The sequence below is a fragment of the Dreissena polymorpha genome, chromosome 7, assembly GCF_020536995.1.
Source record: "Dreissena polymorpha isolate Duluth1 chromosome 7, UMN_Dpol_1.0, whole genome shotgun sequence".
In the NCBI taxonomy this organism is placed as follows: domain Eukaryota; kingdom Metazoa; phylum Mollusca; class Bivalvia; order Myida; family Dreissenidae; genus Dreissena; species Dreissena polymorpha.
The window spans coordinates 2663762-2688787 of NC_068361.1; the positions used below are offsets into that span (position 1 = coordinate 2663762).

Genomic DNA, 25026 nt, shown 5'->3' on the forward strand with positions numbered 1-25026 from the left:
CTTTATGGACGGTTAAACACTGTAGAATATATGAAACGAACATGTAAGATGCATGTTGTTAATTAGTGTGCACTTTAAACACCACATTACTATGTACTACAAAGTCTTTTTTTTCTGGTTATTATGTGAGAAATCTCGTCTGATGTCACACAGATGTATGTCCATCAAGAGCGTAGTAATATCGAAAATGATCGTTAAAGTAAATAATACTTTATTTGAACTACACCTTTCTAAAAAATGAACTGACTTTTCATTGTACTTAATAAAGGAAACGGTTTAGTAGTAGCATTTTATCATTTTCAGTTAAATATTTGATTTCGCTTTAAATTGAATATTTTCAAGGGGCCTTTTCACAGATTTTGGCATATTTTGAAGTTTGTCATTAAATGTTTTATATTGATAAATGTAAACATTGGATCTTAAAAGCTCCAGTAAAAAATCAAGAATAATTTTTTTTAAAGGAAAAAAAGTAGCCGGTACCATGGCTCGAACCAGTGACCCCCGGAGTCCTGGAGTTAGTCTGAAGTAAAAACGCATTAGCCCTCTCAGCTATTCCGCCATGTATACACATTTGAAGTATTTTATACCTTATATAAGCAATCTTCGTAGTTTGGTAAATTTAAACGACAACAACAGAACTCTCCAAGTTATTCAGTCGTTTCGCGTTGCAACGCTTTATAATTTTTAGGTTTTTAAATCGTCAAAAAATACATATAATGGCTCTTTTGGACTATGGTAAATGTTCAGTAATACTGTTTCCTTACAAATATCATAACTAAAACGAAAATTTGCGAATCTGAAACAACTTTTTTCAATTTTGTCAATTTACCAAACCGTGAAAAGATCCCTTTAAACGTGCAAATGTAACTCTGCCCCATTACTCTACTGTTTATTAGTTCACTGAGTACCGCTTTTAACTTTAATCAATGTCAGATTTCATAACGTTGAAAGATACGAGAGATTAGAGATGATATGAGCCACGGTCTGGGAAAACAGGGCTTAATTTCAACCCGGGTCTTTCCGTTCGTATGGACTGTTTCGTTTAAATCAGGGGTCGTATTCCAGAAGCATCTTAAGTTAAATTTTATTCTTATCCTTAAATTGGAATATTTTCTTAAGTGTTTCATTTCATATTGATATAGATTGGCATCAAGATATACATGTAAATAACATAATTATGCCAATGTTATTTTAGGAATGCCAAAACACATGTGTTTCATAATGTAGTAAAGAAATACATAACATTGTAATTTTTAACTTAAGTGAAAGTATTTAAGAAATGACTTAAGATGTTTCTGGAATACCACCCTAGGTCTCTTTAAAACGAAAATCCAGTTTAAGCGAAAAGAGTCGCCCCTAATAAGTCTAAAGCTAATCTCAGACAACACTTTACGAACATGCATTAAGCACCGTTTTCTACAAATGTTCGATTGTTATTCAGCGTTAAGTTGAACTGTAACTTCTCTTATATTTGAAGGCATACGTTTATCATAAATAATGCAACATGAGTACTACATTTGATAATGTTATCTCTTATATGGGAACAACTATTCGCGTTTGTTATGTGGAAGTTCAACATCGACCCGTGTATTCCTTTATTATTGATAGTAAAACTAATGTGTGTATTTCGAAGTTTACGAAGTCCCTCCGCACCTGAGGCTTTATTATTTTAGACAATCCGCAGCTATTTTTTTCAGAATACAAATATATCAATAGTTTTAAAATGTTACATCCGTGTCTGGAGTCCGAATCCTTCACCGTCATTGCATACAATAAGTTTTGCTCTCAATAAGAAAGTATTATTATTCAATCTATGCATTAATCATAAGTATGTCTCAGTATTATTAAAGGGAGACAAATATGATCCGCTTCATTAAACATCTTCATCTTCAATAAGACTTATCTCAAATTGTGAATACAAGCAGAATGGGCCAGTTTAGGACGAACCTATAGCTCGTACTTCTAAATCTTAACGTGGTAATTCCTAATGTCAAATTAATGTAATTGTAAATGCGTCTGTATTTCTAACTGAATATAATGTAATTGGAGATGCTTTATAAACAGCTAATATGTTCGTACATTTTAGTATCTAAATAATAATATAAAACGACGAGTGTAAACTTAGAATAAAGGTTTTGAAACTCATACATATACATACTTAAAACAATTTGTAAATAATGCGCTAATATACACATAATTTTACAGTTATACTAGAACACATAAGACGTCGCGCTCATTACTGGCGTAAAGTAGGAAAAAGCGGGAAGGGTTATTATAAAATCTCCCACAGTATGCACATTTTTTTAAACAAATCCATAATTAAAACATCGATGGAAAGAGTAAAAACAAACCTTATTGAAAATGTTATTTTAAAATGCGAAAAAGAAAGTGTCGGATTAATAAAGAGATGTTAATTTTTAAATTACACAGAAAAAAATGCGTGTAATGCGTAACAAATATCTACAACGAAATGATTTCAAACGAAACGGCGTCCGTCTGTATACCGTTTTTATCCGGGAAAATAGACGCTACTGACGTACGTCATTTCCCTTTACCGTGATATGAAAAACAACGGAAACGCAAAAGAATTTTTTGAGAAAGGCGCATGTTTCAAATAAGAAAAAAAGGGTAAGAGTTTTTGTTATAGATTTTATTGATATAGTAGAAGTATGTTCCAGCGGATAAGTTATTTGCTGATTAATCATATTTCATATGTTTTAAAAGTTATTGAGCAGCTGAATCCGATAATATGGTCCCTTTGTAAATTTAAATTTTAACGTACGTAAATAATGTTATTATTACTTTGAAAATGCCTAGTCGTCATGTAATGGGCGTTCAAAACGTGAAAACGTTTTCCGGGTACAAAATTCAAGCATGTATATCCATTTGAAAGGAATGAATGATTCAAAACTAATAAGCAGTGGTGAAAAGTTATTTGTTCAATGGAAATATCTATATATGATGTAAATGGTAATTAATTTAGTATTTGTTGATAGTTGACCGCCGAAAATGTCTAGCCACCGTGTAATGCTTGTATTTTTGACGTTCGAGACCATGATGTTAAAAATGAATTGCGTGTTTTTTTCAATAAAAAGCCCTTTTAAAGTCAACGCGTTTGAATAACGAAATTCTGTTTCATAAGATGTAAAAGTACACGAAAAAGTGAAATAAAAGTATTGGTAAATCATTTAATAGGTAAAAGTAACATCTTGCCGACAAAAGAAGAAAAAAATGAAATTCTTAATTTGCGACTTGCATTATACAGACATTGATAAAATTGATGAACACTTTACTATATTTTGTGTGTGTTTGTAGTTTCCTTTATGAAGTTACTGAGCCATATTTTTAAATACTCACATCTGAATAACCTTAACCTCCCCTTAATCTCCCGAGCCATTAGTGAATTACAAAATTTGAAATGAATTGCGCGACTATGTCGGGTATTGAACCCGCGTCCACCGTGCCCGAGGCAAACTTTATGCAACTGAACCATCGCGGTCGATTACTAAATAATGATTGTATGCATGCATTTTGTATGTTTAAGATGCAGTTTAAATCAAACGCAGAAAAAGCCGAGTACTATAAACAAAGAGAAAAAGAAAGAGAAAGAAAATTAAAACATTACCGAAACAATAGTGACAAAATTAACTTCACAAAACGGTAAACAGATTAGGCATCTCTATTCCTGCAACAAGAGCTCGGTCAGAATGGATGAGATGGGAAACACCGCAGACCTCATAACAGAAGGAGACAATATGGCCGTCGTTGCGGCGGATGAAAATGATGATTACTTCTTGTTAAAGGTATTTCCGTATTCGCAAGATGAAAATAAAATAGAACAGATAGCCCTTTTTCCATCGATGGTGATCGGAAAAAAGTATACACTGAGTATAAGATAAGGTCATTTTTGATAATAGGTATAAACAATTAACTGATGAAAATTTAGGAACATGACACAAGATAATGCATCATCACTTTACTGAAATTGAACCTTTAATGACTATTGAAGCTCTCATGTGCTGCATAAATACACATGTATCATTTTATATCATCTGGATTGTTTTACCAGGTAACTCGTACGCTATACACATTGCGAGCAGAGGGTAAAGATGACTGGGTTAATACTTTCCCGAAAGGAGCACGTGTTGTAGGAGGGTATTACTACCACTCTGGATCAGCAGACGATTTATTTCATAAATCAATCTCTGGGATAATAGTCGCCATCTTTCGAACTACTTTCAAAAGTACAACAACAACAATAACAGTAGAAGACAATTTTAATTGCGAAAAGTTGAAAAATTGAGTACATGTGTCACGGTTGTTGAGTGGAATAGTGTTATTTTCAACTGTGTACGAAGCATGTGAACTGGAAGTGGAATAACCGAATTGTTGGTGGAAATGGAATTTAGAAATAAATCTAATAATTCATCATTTTTCATGTCATGATCGTGTAGAATTATCATCAGCATCATTTCTGTGGAACATTGCAATATTCAAAATACAAGTGTTTCATAGCTATGGTACTTTTGACATAGTTCACTAACCATCAAGACTGAAATGATTCATGCACACAGGTAAAGTAAATAATTGAATTTGTGCAGAATGTTTTTATTTTACAAATTATTATTTAATTTAACCAATTTATTTTAGATAGATTGCACTGAAACCCAAAGTCTAAAGCTTAGTAAGACACTTAAGCCAGTTTTCTGAGAAGAAACAAAACTTGTTCAGAGTATAGCAGGCTCATGCAGCCTCTGGTTTATTTATTTGGCCTCGGCCTTTAACCTGGGTCGCTTTGATTTCAGGTGTTTAGCCCCCATATTAACAAGGCTTTCTCGACCCTATATGTACTTATTCATATTGTTTAAAGATTTTTAGAACCCTCGCTCAGTGCCAGTGGGGATAAAACAGGGACCTTCTTATAGCTAGATGAATGCATCAAATATGCCAGCAACACTTTATAATCAATAACTTTATAATTGATGATTCTGTTCTTTTAACTACATTACTAATTTACCAAAACAATGTGAAACACATTTTTATGCTCCCAAAGGAGGGCATATAGTGATCGCACTGTCCGTCTGTCTATCCGTCACACTTTGCATTTAGGTTTCGAAAAAATGCTCATAACTTCTATGTCGCTTCAGATGTAACATTCATATTTGGTATGCATGTGTATATGGACAAGGCCTTCCCATACACACACAAATTTTGACCCCTTTGACCTTGAACTTAGGGTCGGCGTTTAGGTTTTGAAAACTGCTCATAACTTCTATCAAAGGGTTTATCGGGGGCGTATGTCATCCTACGGAGACAGCTCTTGTTTTTGCTACTGTCCTCTGCACAAACCATGATATATCTGCATATATGCATCCAACCAAATCAGTAAAACTATTTGTCACTTAATTACAGTAAACTTATTGCATGTTAACTTTTCAACAATATATATATATATATATATATATATATATATATATATATATATATATAATTATATATAACAGATTTTGAAAAAAACACACATCAAACTTCAAATTGTTTTAGTAAATTATATGCTTTAATTGGTATTGTGACATTGACAACACTCATGCATGCGACTACATGTATACAATTATACAACTATGGAACACATTATTTATGAAAAATTCCAATACATCAACATAACGTCTCAGATTTAAGACAGATAATCTAGTGCTTTTTTGCTGCCATTTTTACTATTACACATTTTTTCATTTTATGTTATGATGCATTGATCTTGTTTCTAAATTAACCAAGCAATCATGTTAAACTTTTGAAGAAAGATGTTGTCTGATAAATATTGAAAATATAATCACTACAACGTGAACAAAATTCAGTTGAATACTGTGACCAACGAAGATTTGCCAAAGAGCAATTCAGATCATGATTTAAATTAAATACAAGTAATATGAAAGTCTGCCCATTGGATCCCAGTTATGACTTATTTGTCAAATCTGCACATTAATTTGCTCTTGGCCATGTAGAATTTGGGACTAAATACCATCAAGTCATGTAAAAAGGAGCAGGGTATAGCACGCTGCTATTGATCTCTTGAGCTTTCACATGAATTTTACGGGTAATTTTCATACAACAAATGATATTATATAGTGTAATGATAAAGCATTATGAGCACAAATTATATCTCTTACTAGTGGTGCAAAAATCAATTAAGTGTCACATTTCAAAAGAAAATTTATATAAAAAGGTATTATTAATTGTTAAAACGTTATAAAAGGTTATTTCAATTCACTAAAGCATTTAATTACAAGAACAAGTGCATTTTATGTCCATTACAATACATGTAACAGTATTGGCATTGTATTTATCTGCATTTGATGTGCATTTAATACACTTAAAAATGCAGATCAGACACAATTCTAACAGAAACAAATGCATTTTTTTCTGCATTTTTCCAGCATTAATACTCTTCAAGTGTATTTTTTATCATCCCAAATACACTTTACCAGGAAAAAGGTATGTTAAAATGCATTTTTAGTTTGTTTTAAGTATATTTTCAAATGCATTAAGACACTCTTTTGCAAAAAATGTTTAACAAAAACTTGAAAATATTTAATATACTAAAGTGAAGTAATAATTAAAGTTTTGTATGAGCATCAAAAACAGTGTCAAATTCATACCAGTGCCTTTTTAGTAGCAGTAGTCCTTATATGGTCTACTTGTGGTAGAAATAATGCATTTTGTATAATACAACATACATAAATTAAAAAATATAGCTGCCCATACAGTTTAATACAATGTTCAATTAACTACACTATGCAAAGTTGAAATATGACATCAAGCTTGGAATTATCTTTTCAATAATGTATAATATGCTGTTTTAATATATAAGTGAAATAAACACTTGCATATAAAAACTGATTTTACATCAAAACTTAGTGTTTAATTTGATTTTTAGCTCCACGGGCCAAAGGTCCTGTGTCCATCGTGCGTCCGTGCATTAACTTTTCCTTTAAACATCTTCTCCTAAACTACTGGTCCAATTCTGATGAAATTTCTTAGGAATGTTCCTGGGGTAAACCTCTTTCAAATTTGTTCAAATTATGCCCCTGGGGTCAAATTTGACTCTGCCCCGGGGGTCACAAAATTGAAAATTTGCTTATATAAGGCCTATTTTGTGAAAACTTTCAAAATCTCCTGTCCATAACCATTGGGCCTTGGGCTATCAAATTTGGTATGTAGGGACATCTAATAGTCCTCTACCAAATTTGTTCAAATTATGCCCCTGGAGTCAAATTTGACCCTGCCTCGGGGGTCACAAAATTGAACATATGCTTATATAGGGTATATTTTGTGAAAACTTTACAAATCTTCTCGTCCATAACCATTGGGCCTAGGGCTACCAAATTTGGTATGTAGTGGCATCTTATAGTCCTCTACCAAGTTTTTTCAAATAATGCCCCTGGGATCAAGTTTGACCCTGCCCCGAGGGTCACAAAATTGAACATACGCTTATATAAGGCCTATTTTGTGAAAACTTCAAAAATCTTCCTGTCCATAACCATCCGGCCTAGGGCTATCAAATTTGGTATATAGTGACATCTAATAGTCCTCTACCAAATTTGTTCAATTTAATCCCTAGGGTCAAATTTGACCCTGCCCCGGGGGTCACAAAATTGAACATATGCTTATATAATGCCTATTTTGTGAAAACTTAAAAAAAAATCCTGTCCATAACCATTAGGCCTAGGGCTACACAATTTGTTATGTAGTGACATTGTATAGTCTTCTACTTAGTTTGTTCAAATTATGCCCCAGGGGTCAAATTTGACCCTGCCCCGGGGGCCACAAAATCAGTTATATGCTTATATAGTGCCTATTTTGTGAAAAATTTAAAACTCTTCTTGTCCTTAACTATAAGGCATAGGGCTACCAAATTTGGTATGTAGTGACATGTTATAGTTCTCTACCAAGTTTGTTCAAATTATGCCCCTTGGGTCAAATTTGACCCTGCCCGGGGTCACAAAACTGAACATACGCTTATATGGGGCCTATTTTGTGAAAACTTTAGAAAGTCCATAACCATTGGGCCTAGGGCTACCAAATTTGGTATGTAGTGACATCTAATAAACCTCTACCAAATTTGTTTAAATAATGCCTCTGGGGTCAACTTTGACCCTGCCCCAGACGGTCACAAAACTGAATAAACGCTTATAAAGCGCCTATTGTGTGAAATCTTTAAAAATCTTCTTGTCGAAAACCATTCGGACTATGGCTACCAAATTTGGTATGCAATAACATCGTAAAGTCCTCTACCGAGTTTGTTCAAATTATGCCCTTTGGGTCAATTTTGATCCTGACCCGCAGGTCACAAAATTGAACATTATATACGCTTATATCTTGTCTATTTTGTGAAAACTTTTAAAATATTCTTATCCTTAACTCTTGGACCTAGGGCTACCACATTTTGTATGAAGTGAGATATAGAAGTCCTCTACAAAGTTTTCTCAAACTATGCCCCTGGGGTTAAATTTGACCCAGCCCAGAAGGTCACAAAAGTGTAGATGTGCTTAAATAGGGCCTATATTTAAGTATTTGCACATGCAGAGAAATTTGTTTCAGCCTTTTTTTTCAGCAGTAGAGCGATACAGGGCCATCATGGCCCTCTTATTTAAATACTCAAAAAATGAAATGCTGTCAGAATAATAAAATATAAAATATGCAATTACTATAAATACAAATGCCAGGGAAAAGTGCTTTTTGTACTAAAAAATTTGAATGAATATTACAATAATACATTCTGAATACTTTGGTATGTAATTAACAGTTTTGTCTGAGAAAGTCACTAAATTTTATATATTTATTCAAATTCACATAAATCATATTTCAAAAACACATAATTACTTCAAATCCTTTCACACAATACTGAAAAAAATGCACAGTTTCTGATTGTTATTGATTCTTTATTTATTATACATGTACCATTTTTTAATCTTGATACATCCTCAATTGTATTATGCACATCTTAATCTGTTTTAACAATTATAATATATAGATTAAGATTTCTGCAGTACTTGCAGACAAACTAGGAATACTGCTGTGATATTATCTATCTATCTAATGGGATATTAATTTGGCTTCAATAGAAAACAATAAAAGCATACACATGTATATAATGTGTATGTATATATATATATATATATATATATATATATATATATATATATATATATATATATATATATATATATAAGTTAAATTTAAATTGAATGACCATCGATAAAAAGATATAATAATATATATATATATATACTTGTAAAACTAAAAATTAAATATGTATGTGTCTATTACATCATTTAGGACGTTATTTTCAGACAAAGTAGAGTGAAGCTTAAAACAGTTTCCAATTGTAACAGTCAATTTTTGGGAAAATCAACCTTATAATTATTTTTTGTGTTGGTCAATGTCATAATTGGTATAAAATGTATATTGAACTGGAAGTTTTCTTTATTTTAAATGATAACATTTGCTTGGTCAGCCATAATTGTCACAATCAAGTGGTCTTTTTACACTGTAGTTTTCTAACTGACTATGGGTTTGTTCTGAGAATGAGCCACACAAAGTATCGTTGGGGAGATGAGTTGTCAATTTTATGTTTATCAGTCTTTCATAATCCAGTATACCTGTTAAAAGTGAATTTGTAACTAATAATCACACAATATACACAATTAAAATTGTATGCATTTAGATTTATTTAGTACTGCACATTAATCATTTTCCAAAAATATGTAGCAACATTATATTATATAATGCTGCAATACTAAAGTAATTTACTAATTAAAGGTCGCTGATGTGTAATAGATGTGGTGTCCACCTAATGATCTGGAGGTCACTGGTTTGATCCCCAGTGTGGGAGCATTCTTTAGAAATCTCCAAGAGACACCCAAGTACTGGTTCTAGGCCCAGGAAACGAACTCAAGAGCATTTCACATACATGTATGTAGTTAGTTCTTTAAATTTAATCGAACTAAAAATTGGATAAAGATTAAAAACTGAAACCCTTATTAATACATTTTATTTTGAATCAAGCAAATGTGGAAATTCATTTAAAATAATGAGAACATTTTTAAAATTCTACTTTAAAGTAATCATGATAATTTAGATTATTTTCATAATATTTAATGATGATAATGATACAATTATATATTACCTAAATGATAAAAATAAAACATGTAATGTTAATTTATGAAAAAAAAAACGTTTTAATTTTATCAATATCATGGTAATTACAACTAGATTCAGGCAATTAGATCAGAAACGTGCATTAATTATATTAATGATCAACCTAGACATTTGTAGTGATTTATGGTCACTATTTTGATTAACGTTCTATACATGACCTGTCATAAAAGGTATTTCTTAGCCAGTACTACAATCGGCAATGATAGTCTGTATTGCATACATATTCCAACGTCTATTATCGATTCGCTTCCTCAAACTGAACAAATATTTAATGTTTACATCGCGATACGTAATGCATCTAGTTTCACTTTCGGTTTGGTTGGTTTTGAAAACACCGTAATTTCATCTTAAAAATTGGATGATAGGGTGATTAAATAATAATGGAAAAGTAAATCACTTGGATAATAGGTCAAAATGCAACACAAATGAACGTTAATAGTGCTCTTAATATCAAAGTTTCGGTAAAAAGTTTGGCGCTAGTTCAACGCGCATCGTATACAGCCTCATAACAATAGACTGACAACCTTTTGGGTAGTAAAGTAGTAATACAAGGCAATATGGCGACCGTTAGCCACGAGGCCTATCTTACGGAGGAATCCGAGATAGCCGATGTATCACGATTGGTATTACTACAAATCGACGGAGTCCGCTTTTAAGATCGTTAAGAGGAAAAAGCCTTGTGTATTCGGTGGCGGTTTGTTACATTTTGGACGAGAAAGACAAAAACGGAAGCAATAGCGTAGATGAGAACCTCCACCAAGACATTCTGAACAGTTTGAACATTTTAGATGATTGATGATAACAATAATTTTAAGACAGAACAAAACAGAAATTTGATTCATAAATGATAAGTATTTACGAGTTGTTCGTCGTCGAATCCAAAGCCATTGAAAGCTTATACCGTACTATTTAACTACACTTATAACTACTAAAATGTGTTATTAATAAATGACTTAATCTGAACCCAACCATTGTCACCTTTGATTGACAATGTATACTTTTTTGTTGCGGGGGTTATTATTATACATGAGTGGTGAGTTGATATATATCTGCTGTTTCTTGTGTTTATATGTGAAGATGTGAAATTTCAAATTATGTAACTGTCTAGAACTTTGTCGGTCCGTGTAATGTACATGTACTATTATGTTGGATGCATTATGTATATTATGTTATGTTATGTCTTTCTTATAATTATGTTGATGTTAATAAGCAACTAAATGCTGTATCAGTATGCAGTCTCGTGTAGTACTTCACAGAACAGACATTCTTTTCATAACACATATGATACTTTTATGTGCAAATTGTTATATTAACTTTGTAAATTTGCACAAGACTGAAATTACTGGATAAGTTGATGTATTTCAGAGCGTCCAGACCACCGTTACTAATCAAGACAGTGCAGATAATCAAGATAATTAGGTTGTGTCGTGTTCTAAGAAAACTGGGCATAATGGCATGCATGTGCGTAAAGTGTCGTCCCAGATAAGCCTGTGCAGTCCGCACAGGCTAATCAGGGACGACACTTTCCGCCTTAACCTGATTTTCAAAGCTTTAAAATTCGGAAGAAGAACTGCCACATAACAACAAAAAGAATCAAGAGTCAACGGCTAAAAATACACCTTAACGTCAGCATTTATTTTCCGCATTTTTGACGTTACGTAACTTTTGGGCAGTACTGAGCGCAACGTTATAAGCGTACATGTTATATAAAAAATCAGTTGTACTCTCTTCGTCAATCGAATTAAGTCGGAAACAACGCCACGCCTGGTATGCGGATAATTTGATAACAGATGGAACTTCGATAACAGAGAACAAAACACGTTCGAGAAGAGAGTTCTTCAGCTTTTTTGCATTTATTTTCTGTTCATTCGGTTTTCAGACACAGACACGGAACATTGTTTAGTCGATTAATGGTACAGCATTTCGTACTGCGAAAAAAAGAAATTCGCAGAAAAAAAACGGTGGATTATATAAAAAAAAAACGGTAAAATTCCATCGATAATCAGCATTAATTGGATGATAAGTACATAATTCAACAAAATAAAAATACTTAAGAAAACAAGAACGTGCTTACTTTTCGAAATAAAAGTTCAGTATATCCATTAACGTTACAACATGTTACATTTTAGTTTACTAACTTATTTGAAAAAATTCAAATGTTAACAGTGTCGGATGCCAAATTTTCATGGACACTTCTTTAACCGATTATCTCGATGAAAATGGCACTTCTATTCCCGAATAGTGGACACTTTTTACCAGATATATTAATTACAATTTAGTGAATCAGAAATGCAGAATTTGCTGTGGAATACTGTTATAGTAATCTTGCAACCCATAAAAATGTCTGTACTGAAGTAACTTTAAAACGAATTACCTAAACATTTTCTTATCCCTTTTGGGATATGCTTATGATTGTGTATAAATGTGCATGATGAATGTGAAATCATTCTATATGTCTGATGGTTTGCGTCTATAGGACCATATATTTTCCGTTTTCGAGGCACCCAACGGCCGGATCTTCGCGTAGTACACGAGTTTAAACAATATTAACCAACGTTCCTTGTAGCGAAACGGTTGATCTAAAGCATGTATAAGTATGTCCTAATAAAGGTACTAATGTGATTAACTTATAAATTAAATAGCATGTCATCAAACATAACTCTGCTAAAACTGCTACTTTACGATAAATATCAGCAGCGATGCAGGTCCGTAATTCGTTTAATTCAACCACTACAGTGATTTAGGGTCAGTTAAATCGCATTTCGAGCTAACGTTATCATTGTGTAAAAGTAAGTGCTCCCTTTAAGCAGGGCTCAAGATAAAGGGAGTTTTCAATTCTCTTATTTAGTTTGTGGCTACGCATTAGTATCGTCTTGATGATGCGATTTTAATGAGCACCAACGACATAGGATTTTATGAAGAACAAAGATGTATTTGCCTCTTAAAGACCCCTTCGCGCTCCCGTTAGTTAGACCCATGCTATAAATAAAATTAAACACGATAGAGTTGATCCACATGATCCGTTGTATTTTCATCTCTCCGAATCTCAAGTTGCCACTAACAATTAAGTTCATTATAAAGAAGATCGTCACTTGACATACATTTCTTAAGAAATAAGCATTTTAATCTTATTTACAATTGCAATAATATTAAAAGTATAAATGAATACTATTAATAGTAATGCGATTGTTGAAAACGAACAACGCCATTGGTTATATTTCACATGTGCTTGTAATTAAGTTCTGCATAGATTCTCAATGTGTCGCGCTTGATTATGCACATTGTTTCGTACTTCAAAATGTTTGGTAAGAATAGCCATAATTTACATGAATGCATCGCCTGTAGAAAATAAAACTCGGTTATCAGAGTGCCCAATTTGTTGAAAGTCTCTGTTATCCGAAGTGTCCTTTATCGGGAATCAAAGTGTCAACTTCATGAATACCACCTATTAAAATTTATATTTCATTTAATAGTATCAAAATTTCAGTACTTGAAGCACAGTGATTACTGTACATGCTGGTATATCAAACAATTTCTAGCAATATTTCTAAGTAGTTTTATTTTGTTGAAATGTTAACAGTTCATCCAAGTCATGCTGTTTTAAGACCGAATTTTCTATTTCAGGGGAACAACCTTCTTTTTTGATTTTATTCTTCCCAATAGAAAATGATACATCATTTATAAATTCGACCATGTGCCTTGTCTAAAAGACTAATCTATAGGATATAAATTTAAAAAAAAAATGAGGAACTTACCTCTCGCGCGTGGCTTTTGTTGTTCTCTGTGATCAAAGTGCCATCTGCTATCAAAGTATCCGCATTACCAGCATGAACGCACAATGCTCTAAATATTTAGTTCATACTAAAATATTTGAATACTAATACAATGGCGAGATACTTGCTACTGGCAAGACAATATAACGTTCAATGTAATGAATTGAATGTGTAATATATGTCATGTTACTTGTTAAAAATCTAGAGGCTAATGATTTAAATGGAATGTTGCTCAGACAAATATAATATTAAAGTAACCGACTGCAACATAAATAAATGATAAACGTTTATGATTTGAGCCGCGTTCTTGGACAATTGGGCTTAATATATGCGCATAAAATGTCATGCCAGATTAGCCTGTGCATTCCGATTTGATGGAAAATTTCGTTTATAGGAGATCTATTCTACATGAAATTCCAATCTAAGCAGAAAGTATCGTCCATGGTTTGCCTGTGTGGACTGGACAGGCTAATCTGGGACGACACTTCACTCACATGCATTAAGCCCAATTTTCCCAGAACGAGGTTCATTTTATGGATTTGTTTCACATTTTATGCGCCTTAAAAAATGGACTCATGATGACTCTTAGAGTCAACTGTCGCTCGGGTCGGAGAGAGAGGGGGTCTCGCTCAAGTTTGGGGTCTTCATCACAGCATACTTGCTGTTGCTATACATTGTCGGCTCCATAGCTACCGATACGCAGTCGAGCAACACGAAAGCGCCTAGCCGACAGACGGACCTATGGAGAGAGCGATGATGTTTTCAACCGAGAATAAGTTCACTTTAATCGTGTGACCTATTTCCTTCGGGAACACAATCAGAGTACTATTTAATGCACAATATTGTTTAAAACTTATTAATAAGATTTTATTACCTATAGTTTTATCCAGTCGTTATGCTTTCTGTACGTGTTTGAAGATATCATTGAACAGTTCGTTGAAACCAAATATCGGAATTGATATCAATATCGGCTAGAATTGTTCACAGCGTTTTATCTATACGCATGTTAGTCAGATATTTCCTTACAAACAGTCTGTGTCAATGCGTGTAATTTATAAGAGAGTTATTACTAAATATTTAAAAGAAACATAATTGAGCATTTGTTTCCAAGTCTGTGTAAAATATCGACTGTATCTGCTTCAATAATACTGTTAATCACTGGTGTATTCGAGAAAATGTTTGTAATATCAATAGTTCCACAAACTGTACTAGATTATGGCAAAAAAACTTTCGTCATACACTAGAAAAAAGTAATGGGCGGACTTCGTAATACACTTACAAATTGCATTTGCGGAACTGAATTCTTGGATACACACTTAAAATGCCGTCCACTGATTGTATTTATAATGTCCATAAACACCTTCCTAACTTAAGCCGGACTTCATGATTTTGTTTATCAACATCTTTATGCTATGGAAATTATTTATTTCTATTAACCAGAACGACCATTACATTTAGTGTCGACCATTAACGTTTTTTTTGGTATTCCATTCTGGTTGAGTTTCGATCATGGTTTTCTACATTCAATCAAATTTGCTTTTTTTTAAATTACCGAAAAACAAATTCATGTTGCGTAGTTACAGAAAAGATTACTGGCATTGAACAATCTTTTTTAAGTGAGGAATATTTAGTATATAGTGGAAAAAAGAAAGAAAACAAACAAAGGTTTGCCGACATAATACCCTAATTTGTTGAATGTCAGTGGTAATAAACAGCTTTTCTCGCCAAATTTGATTATTGTTTTGGGGTTATTGTGCTTATAATATATAATGGGATTGTTTTTTAACTAATATGTAACACTTCAAACCGAAAACTAACAATTGCTAGTGTTGAATATGTCATTTTCGTTGATGTTCAGATTTATACTTAATTAGAACAAACGCAAGAAAACTGGTACATGTATATCGTTTTCATATAAAGATGTAACTTACTTAAAAACCCAGTATCCGCATCTTTAAAAATATAAAGCCTGATCTTAGAATAATTAACCTTAGCCGTTAATAACTCGTACTGATGTTTGAAATGTCGATAGATACACGCACTATACTAGATATGGACCGAATAACGTACGTAATACACTTGACAAATTTAATGGGCGGAACAAAATTCCACCGTCAAGGAAACACACTTTCAATGACGTCCACTGTTTGTATCCATCAAGCTTGTTAATATCATCTGTACTAAAGCTTTACTTAACCTTAACTTTTTTGGTTCTCCAATCAGTTTTAGTTCGAAAAACATTTGAGACATTCGCTTACAAAATGGCATACAGGCAACATTTGAGACATTCGCTTACAAAATGGCATACAGGCAATACGATTTGGCGTAGTTACATGGAAGATTGAACATCTTTAATAAGTGGAGATCATTATGTGTACAATAAATAAAGACAAAGAAAAATACAAACAGTTTTGCCGACATCGTTTCCTTATTTTGTTAAAGTTTACAGTGGACATAAACGCCATTTTACACCTAATCTGATTATTGTTTTGGGTACTTTATTGCTCATTAGCCTCTCGTTCTTATGTGGGTCGCAGTAACCTCCAAAACAGGGAAATATAAACAGAGTCTATTGTATTCGTATTTTACTTTTTGTACGTTGGGGCCAGATACTCATTTTTATATGTTTAGCATAAACAATGACTATCACTACACATACGAATTGTATTTCGGAGTGGCTTACACATTAATATAAAATGGTTTGCATTTACTAAGTTTTTTAAATTGAGGAAATTACTTATAGTAAGAGGAGGGCGATTTGGTTTTATGCACTGCCCATTCGCGCATGTAAGCGTTTTCTGTTGATATTATAAGATACACACCTAAAATAATTGTCTAGTCTAAACACTAACTTTAAAACGAATTACCGAAACATTTTTTTATCCCTTTTGGGATATGCTTATGATTTTGTATAAATGTGCATGATGAATGTGAAATAATTCGATATGTCTAATGGTTTGCGTCTATAGGACAATATATTTTCCGTTTTCGAGGCACCCAACGGCCGGATCTTCGCGTAGTACACGAGTTTGAACAATATTAACCAACGTTCCTTGTAGCGAAACGGTTGATCTAAAGCATGTATAAGTATGTCCTAATAAAGGTACTAATGTGATTAACTTATAAATTAAATAGCATGTCATCAAACATAACTCTGCTAAAACTGCTACTTTACGATAAATATCAGCAGCGATGCAGGTCCGTAATTCGTTTAATTCAACCACTACAGTGATTTAGGGTCAGTTGAATCGCATTTCGAACTTACGTTATCAATGTGTTAAAGTAAGTGCTCCCTTTAAGCAGGGCTCAAGATAAAGGGAGTTTTCAATTCTCTTATTTAGTTTGTGGCTACGATTAGTATCGTCTTGATGATGCGATTCTAATGAGCACCAACGACATAGGATTTTATGAAGAACAAAGATGTATTTGCCTCTTAAAGACCCCTTCGAGCTCCTGTTATTTAGACCCATGCTATAAATAAAATTAAACACGATAGAGTTGATCAACATGATCCGTTGTATTTTCATCGCTCCGAATCTCAAGTTGCCACTAACAATTTAGTTCATTATAAAGAAGATCGTCACTTGACATACATTTCTTAAGAAATAAGCATTTTAATCTTATTTAAAATTGCAATAATAATATTAAAAGTATAAATGAATACTATTAATAGTAATGCGATTGTTGAAAACGAACAACGCCATTGGTTATATTTCACATGTGCTTGTAATTAAGTTATGCGTAGATTCTCAATGTGTCGCGCTTGATTATGCACATTGTTTCGTACTTCAAAATGTTTGGTAAGAATAGCCATAATTTACATGAATGCATCGCTTGTAGAAGATAAAACTCGGTTATCAGAGTGCCCAATTTGTTGAAATTCTCTGTTATCCGAAGTGTCCTTTATCGGGAATCAAAGTGTCATCTTCGTGAATACCACCTATCAAAATGTATATGTCATTGAATAGTATCAAAATTTCAGTACTTGAAGCACAGTGATTACTCTACATGCTGGTATATCAAACAATTTCTTGCAATATTTCTAAGTAGTTTTATTTTGTTGAAATGTTAACTCTTCATCCAAGTCATGCTGTTTTAAGACCGAATTTTCTATTTCAGGGGAACAATCTTCTTTTTTGATTTTATTCTTCCCAATAGAAAATGATACATCATTTATATATTCGACCATGTGCCTTGTCTAAAAAACTAATCTATAGGATAAAAAAAAAAAATGAGGAACTTACCTCTCGCGCGTGGCTTTTGTTGTTCTCTGTGATCGAAGTGCCATAATATTATGCTTTCAAAGTATCCGCATTACCAGCATGAACGCACAATGCTCTAAATATTTAGTTCATACTAAAATATTTGAATACTAATACAATGGCGAGATACTTGCTACTGGCAAGACAATATAACGTCCAATGTACTTCAAGGTAATGAATGTAATGTGTAATATATGTCATGTTACTTGTTAGAAATCTAGAGGTTAATGATTTAAATGGAATGTTGCTCAGACAAATATAATATTAAAGTAACCGACTGCAACATAAATAAATGATAAACGTTTATGATTTGAGCCGCGTTCTTAGACAATTGGGCTTAATATATGCGCATAAAATGTCATGCCAGATTAGCCTGTGCATTCCGATTTTATGGAAAATTTCGTTTATAGGAGATCTATTCTACATGAAAATCCAATCTAAGCAGAAAGTATCGTCCATGGTTTGCCTGTGTGGACTGGACAGGCTAATCTGGGACAACACTTCACTCACATGCATTAAGCCCAATTTTCCCAGAACGAGGTTCATTTTATGGATTTGTTTCACATTTTATGCGCCTTAAAAATGGACTCATGATGACTCTTAGAGTCAACTGTCGCTCGGGTCAGAGAGAGAGGGGGTCTCGCTCAAGTTTGGGGTCTTCATCACAGCATACTTGCTGTTGCTATACATTGTCGGCTCCCTAGCTACCGATACGCAGTCGAGCAACACGAAAGCGCCTAGCCGACAGACGGAGACTATGGAGAGAGCGATGATGTTTTCAACCGAGAATAAGTTCACTTTAATCGTGTGACCTATTTCCTTCGGGAACACAATCAGAGTACTATTTAATGCACAATATTGTTTAAAACTTATTAATTAGAGTTTAATTACCTATAGTTTTATCCAGTCGTTATGCTTTCTGTACGTGTTTGAAGATATCATTGAACAGTTCGTTGCAACCAAATATCGGAATTGATATCAATATCGGCTAGAATTGTTCACAGCGTTTTATCTATACGCATGTTAGTCAGATATTTCCTTACAAACAGTCTGTTTCAATGCGTGTAATTTATAAGTGAGTTATTACTAAATATTTAAAAGAAACATAGTTGAGCATTTGTTTCCAAGTCTGTGTAAAATATCGACTGTATCTGCTTCAATAATACTGTTAATCACTGGTGTATTCGAGAAAATGTTTGTAATATCAATAGTTCCACAAACTGTATTAGATTATGGCCAAAAAACTGTCGTCATACACTAGAATTAATGGGCGGACTTCGTAATACACTTACAAATTGTATTTGCGGAACTGAATTCTTGGATACACACTTAAAATGCCGTCCACTGCTTGTATTCATAATGTCCATAAACACCTTCCTAACTTAAGCCGGACTTCATGATTTTGTTTATCAACATCTTTATGCTATGGAAATTATTTATTTCTATTAACCAGAACGACCATTACATTTAGTGTCGACCATTAACGTTTTTTTTGGTATTCCATTCTGGTTGAGTTTCAATCATGGTTTTCTACATTCAATCATATTTGCTTTTTTTTTAAATTACAGAAAAACAAATTCATGTTGCGTAGTTACAGAAAATATTACTGGCATTGAACAATCTTTTTTAAGTGAGGAATATTTAGTATATAGTGGAAAAAAGAAAGAAAACAAACCAAGGTTTGCCGACATAATACCCTAATTTGTTGAATGTCAGTGGTAATAAACAGTTTTTCTCGCCAAATTTGATTATTGTTTTGGGGTTAATGTGCTTATAATTATGGGATTGTTTTTTTAACTTATATGTAACATTTCAAACCGAAAACTAACCATTGCTAGTGTTGAATATGTCATTTTCGTTGATGTTCAGATTTATACTTAATCAGAACAAACGCAAGAAAACTGGTACATGTATATCGTTTTCATATAAAGATGTAACTTACTTAAAAACCCAGTATCCGCATCTTTAAAAATATAAAGCCTGATCCTAGAATAATTAACCTTAGCCGTTAATAACTCGTACTGATGTTTGAAATGTCGATAGATACACGCACTATACTAGATATGGACCGAATAACGTACGTAATACACTTGACAAATTTAATGGGCGGAACTAAATTCCACCGTCAAGGAAACACACTTTCAATGACGTCCACTGTTTGTATCCATCAAGCTTGTTAATATCATCTGTACTAAAGCTTTACTTAACCTTAACTTTTTTGGTTCTCCAATCAGTTTTAGTTCGAAAAACATTTGAGACATTCGCTTACAAAATGGCATACAGGCAACATTTGAGTCATTCGCTTACAAAATGGCATACAGGCAATACGATTTGGCGTAGTTACATGGAAGATTGAACATCTTTAATAAGTGGAGATCATTATGTGTACAATAAATAAAGACAAAGAAAAATACAAACAGTTTTGCCGACATCGTTTCCTTATTTTGTTAAAGTTTACAGTGGACATAAACGCCATTTTACACCTAATCTGATTATTGTTTTGGGTACTTTATTGCTCATCAGCCTCTCGTTCTTATGTGGGTCGCAGTAACCTCCATAACAGGGAAATATAAACAGAATCTATTGTATTCGTATTTTACTTTGTGTACGTTGGGGTCATATACTCATTTTTATATGTTTAGCAGAAACAATGACTCTCACTACACATACGAATTGTATTTCGGAGTGGCTTACACATTAATATAAAATGGTTTGCATTTACTAAGTTTTTTATATTGTGGAAATTACTTATAGTAAGAGGAGGGCGATTTGGTTTTATGCTCTGCCCATTCGCGCATGTAAGCGTTTTCTGTTGATATTATAAGATACACACCTAAAATAATTGTCTAGTTTAACGACCAGTCATCCATACGCAAAGTGTACTTGCTTAACTAAATGTTAGCCTTGCTCTGCTAAAACGAGGCCTACTACGTACATAACATATGAAGTGTCGTCCCAGATTACCTTGTGCAGTATTTTAAATAAAGGTAGAGGGTACTACCCTCGCGAACATATGTCCGTGGCTCTAAGCATTTGCACAATCCTGGTTGAAAAAAACTGCAACTGTTAAGCCGACCACCCATAAGGAAGTGCCCTCCCTCTGGCCCTGCCAGGCTGACCTGGGCGTGTGGTCGAACCACGTTGAGGCGCAGATGTGCCCAGCTAGAGGCGCAACATAAGTTCTTCTCGCAGTCGACGAGTCGCTATGTGGCGTCCTTCTTCTCTTCGCACACGTGTCGGAGGGAAACAAGGACGTAATGTGTGTAGGGGAAATAATGGCGTATAATTATGTGGGGGAGGGATACACGAGTTTGGGGAATGTATGTAATTTACGGGAAAAACACCCGGGTTGTTTGGTTATTTCGGACAGAAAAACGGTATGATGGTTAATGCGGGTAAAGTAAACACGGACAAATGGGTAAACTAAATATTACAAAAGTAAAGTCTTTGTTAAGTTGTTGTTCTTATAATCTTCGTTTTGTTCTACGGCATATTATTATATTATTAAGGAGTAAAGTTGTCCCGTTACCGTGGGCAATAAAAAAGAAACACAATTCCTAATACTCGGTAAAATAAATCAATTTAAATAAAATGTATTACAAAAGTATTAAAAGGAAATAGCATCTCTGTTATGATATTAATAATAAATATTACACTAGGCAATACATGAGCCGCGTTTAGGAAAACTTGGCTAAATGCATGCAATTGAAGTGTCGTCTCATGCTAATCAGTGACGACAATTGCCGCCTAAACTTGATTTTCATTCAGAAATGCCAACATTGAAACGAAATGTTTCGATAAAAGCGGAAAGGCTTATGTTTTTACGCACATGCATTAACCCACGTTTTCTCAAAGCACGGCCCATATGACTCCACATCACGAACTTTTCTTGAACTGCGGTGCCATACTTAATGTATGTGTTTTGCTTAATTTTGTCACGCGCATTTTGAAATCGCATTATATATCATAGCTGAAACTTCAAGCAGAAAATCGTCAAGCTTGTTTAATTTCTACACATAACTACTTCGAATGTATGTCAACTTACTATCGATATAAAAACAACATCTGAGTACTTCTTAAATAAAACAATGAACGACCTTATGTCATTATCAACTCTCATGGCACGTGACCGCCGAGGGCCGCCAGGGCTCGCTCGAGCGTATGTTCCCATAGATTTGCCACACACAAGTACAACTAATATAGTGGAATATCATGATATAGGATGGTATATCTTAGAATTAGTAATGCCGTACCTTTAACGGAAATTACGACTACTCTTCAAAATACTTGCCGATGACTTTATATCACCTATCCCATTTTCCTAAAACAACAAAACATATTATGTAAGTTGGCAAATTTATTTGATTGCTTCCATTTCAACATAACCTTTTTACTTGTGTTCGTCTTGATAAGACTGTTTTACATATAGCAAAGGGAGACTATTTAACATGTTTGACTGGAAAAGATGGATGCTTTGAAATTTGTGAAACAAATCAAGTTGTTTGCTAACAACCATTGTAGAATTACATGCTGGTTACTAGCAAGCTCTCGACTGATCAGCAGGCACGATTGGAATACCGTTTATCAATATACGTTGGCATTATAGTCAGGACTTCATATAGGAAATGGCTCCAGTAAGTATATTGGGTATGTTGACCTTTTGAGAAGTTGAGTGTTGTTTTTGTCAGTTTGAGACATTTGCTGAAAATTTTAAGTAGTTAACAATAATGGAAATATTAACCAAATGAATTGCTATGAAATATCATCCTAATAATGGTTATGTTGACATCTTATATTGATAATATAATTATTTATTTGTTTATATACTTTATGTTCTTAATTTGTACAAAATAATGAGCCTTATTAATTATGATCAGATAAATATATTGATGAAAATGTATTTACATAAAGTTGTTCACAGGGCTCTTGGTATTGATACAATGGTTTGTATGCTGCCTAATGATATGCTTCATGAGCATTCATTAGAAAACAGTTATTTTATGATAATGTGGGATATGTATTAATTTATATTTTTCTTATGAATTTAACATTAGAAAGAAGTATTTTTTTCTTATTCTAACACGGCACGCGACTTGTTTTTTATAGACAAAGCAGGAAATCAAGTGTGGGTTATTCTGCAATAAACTTTGGGCGGAGCTTAATGTTTCGAAAATAAATAAAGAAAATATTGCAGTAAAATGCACGTGCTAACACCCGCTCTACAATAAATGTAACAAATGTAGCATGTATATAAATGAAATGAAACAACAAATTATATCTTTGGTGATAAGTGGCATAACGACGCCTGCAAAGAATGTTATTTGTTAAGAAACGTAATTAAGCTAACATTATAGCATGTCAGCTTTTCAGTAGCATTAATAAACGTGACGTCATCACGTTTCTACGATTGCTGTTCTCAATGAAAGTGACGTCATGTGCAAAATATTTATGAATGAAATCGACGTCATATGTTTGTACAATTCAATGACGTCACTAAATAGTGAACTTCGTACTAAAAAGGGCGGAGTATTGACAAATATAGTTCACGTCCAAAATGTTGAACCAAATCAATCAGAATCGTGTTAGAATCGAAATAATATTTTTTATCGTGGTTTGTTGTCGAATAACCCACAGTAAGGAGTATAGAAAAATATTATTTCTTAAATCTGACATACATTCTGAAATTGAAACCCTAACCCTATTGAATTGGCAGGTTGATAAAATAATCAGTGTGTTTTTGTTTGTGATTGACGATTGTAAACATGTTATTAAAAAAAACGTTACCTCCAATATTCTCTAAATTTATTTATACTGCATATTTGGTTTAGTTCACAGTTACAAATAACATGATGCTTTAAAGCATTTTGAATTAGTTGTACATGTTCGGTGGAGTTCCCTTTTGGTTTTTTTTCTGAACTTTGTATGAACTTTTTTCCCTCTCTTTGTTTTCATATTTTGTGCAGCATTAAAGGTCAATTTTAACACTTTTGCAAACCATTAAAATATGAAAGATGATTGTTTGAGATGCAGAATAAAAACTATTTGCAAAAATTAAGCGTTACGCCTTATGCCAAAAATCACCAGGGGGCCGTTTCTGGTACAATGAGTAACTTTACGGACGAAAATGTACGTACGTATAAAGTAACGTACGCTTTTCTGAATGCGTAAGTGCGTTTCTATAAACCGAACGTAGCGTAAAACTTAGTTGCTATGTTTGAATAATCTCTAAACAGAAGTCTGGTGATTGCGCGGACCTTATAGAGAACATTTGAAGAAATTCATAAAGTAGATTTAATTTGCTTTCTCTAACAAACTTTCGGTAGACTAAATATTAATTCATTTATCCTTAAGAAGTACCTTATAAAGAGCAAAGTTCTTTCCCTTGTTTGCGAAATTGCGATGAAAAAGGGGTCAACTGTAAAAAAGTTCAATATCTTGATTCTTTTAAAATTAAGTGTGGCCATTCTTTGTTGTGCTGGATATGCTCTTTGTTAAAACAGAAGAGATGATTCTTACTGAAGCAAATGTTTTACTAAGGTTAGTCAGATATATTTCAAACTGGAATTGCTGGAGCAAACTGGAAAAAAAATGGATGGATAATACTGAGAAGACTGGCGTGTGTATTGTAGCTTACACATCTGAATTTACAGAAACATAATCAAGGAGTTTCCTGACAGGAATTCAATTTACTGGAAGGGTATCTTTGATTATGTTAAGTGCGTCACTGAATTACAAATGGAATGTCCTATAATGAAAAGAACATCAGCAATGGT

The 25026-nt window shown here is 33.3% G+C and overlaps 1 long non-coding RNA gene across 1 annotated transcript; it reads left to right on the plus strand.

Moving 5' to 3' along the window:
• The first annotated feature begins 2554 nt into the window (after positions 1–2554).
• LOC127837506 (uncharacterized) lies at positions 2555–4170 on the plus strand. The gene is made up of 3 exons (XR_008029320.1): positions 2555–2628; positions 3545–3803; positions 4070–4170. It is a non-coding gene; the product is annotated as an uncharacterized LOC127837506 (long non-coding RNA).
• The last annotated feature ends 20856 nt before the right edge of the window (positions 4171–25026 follow it).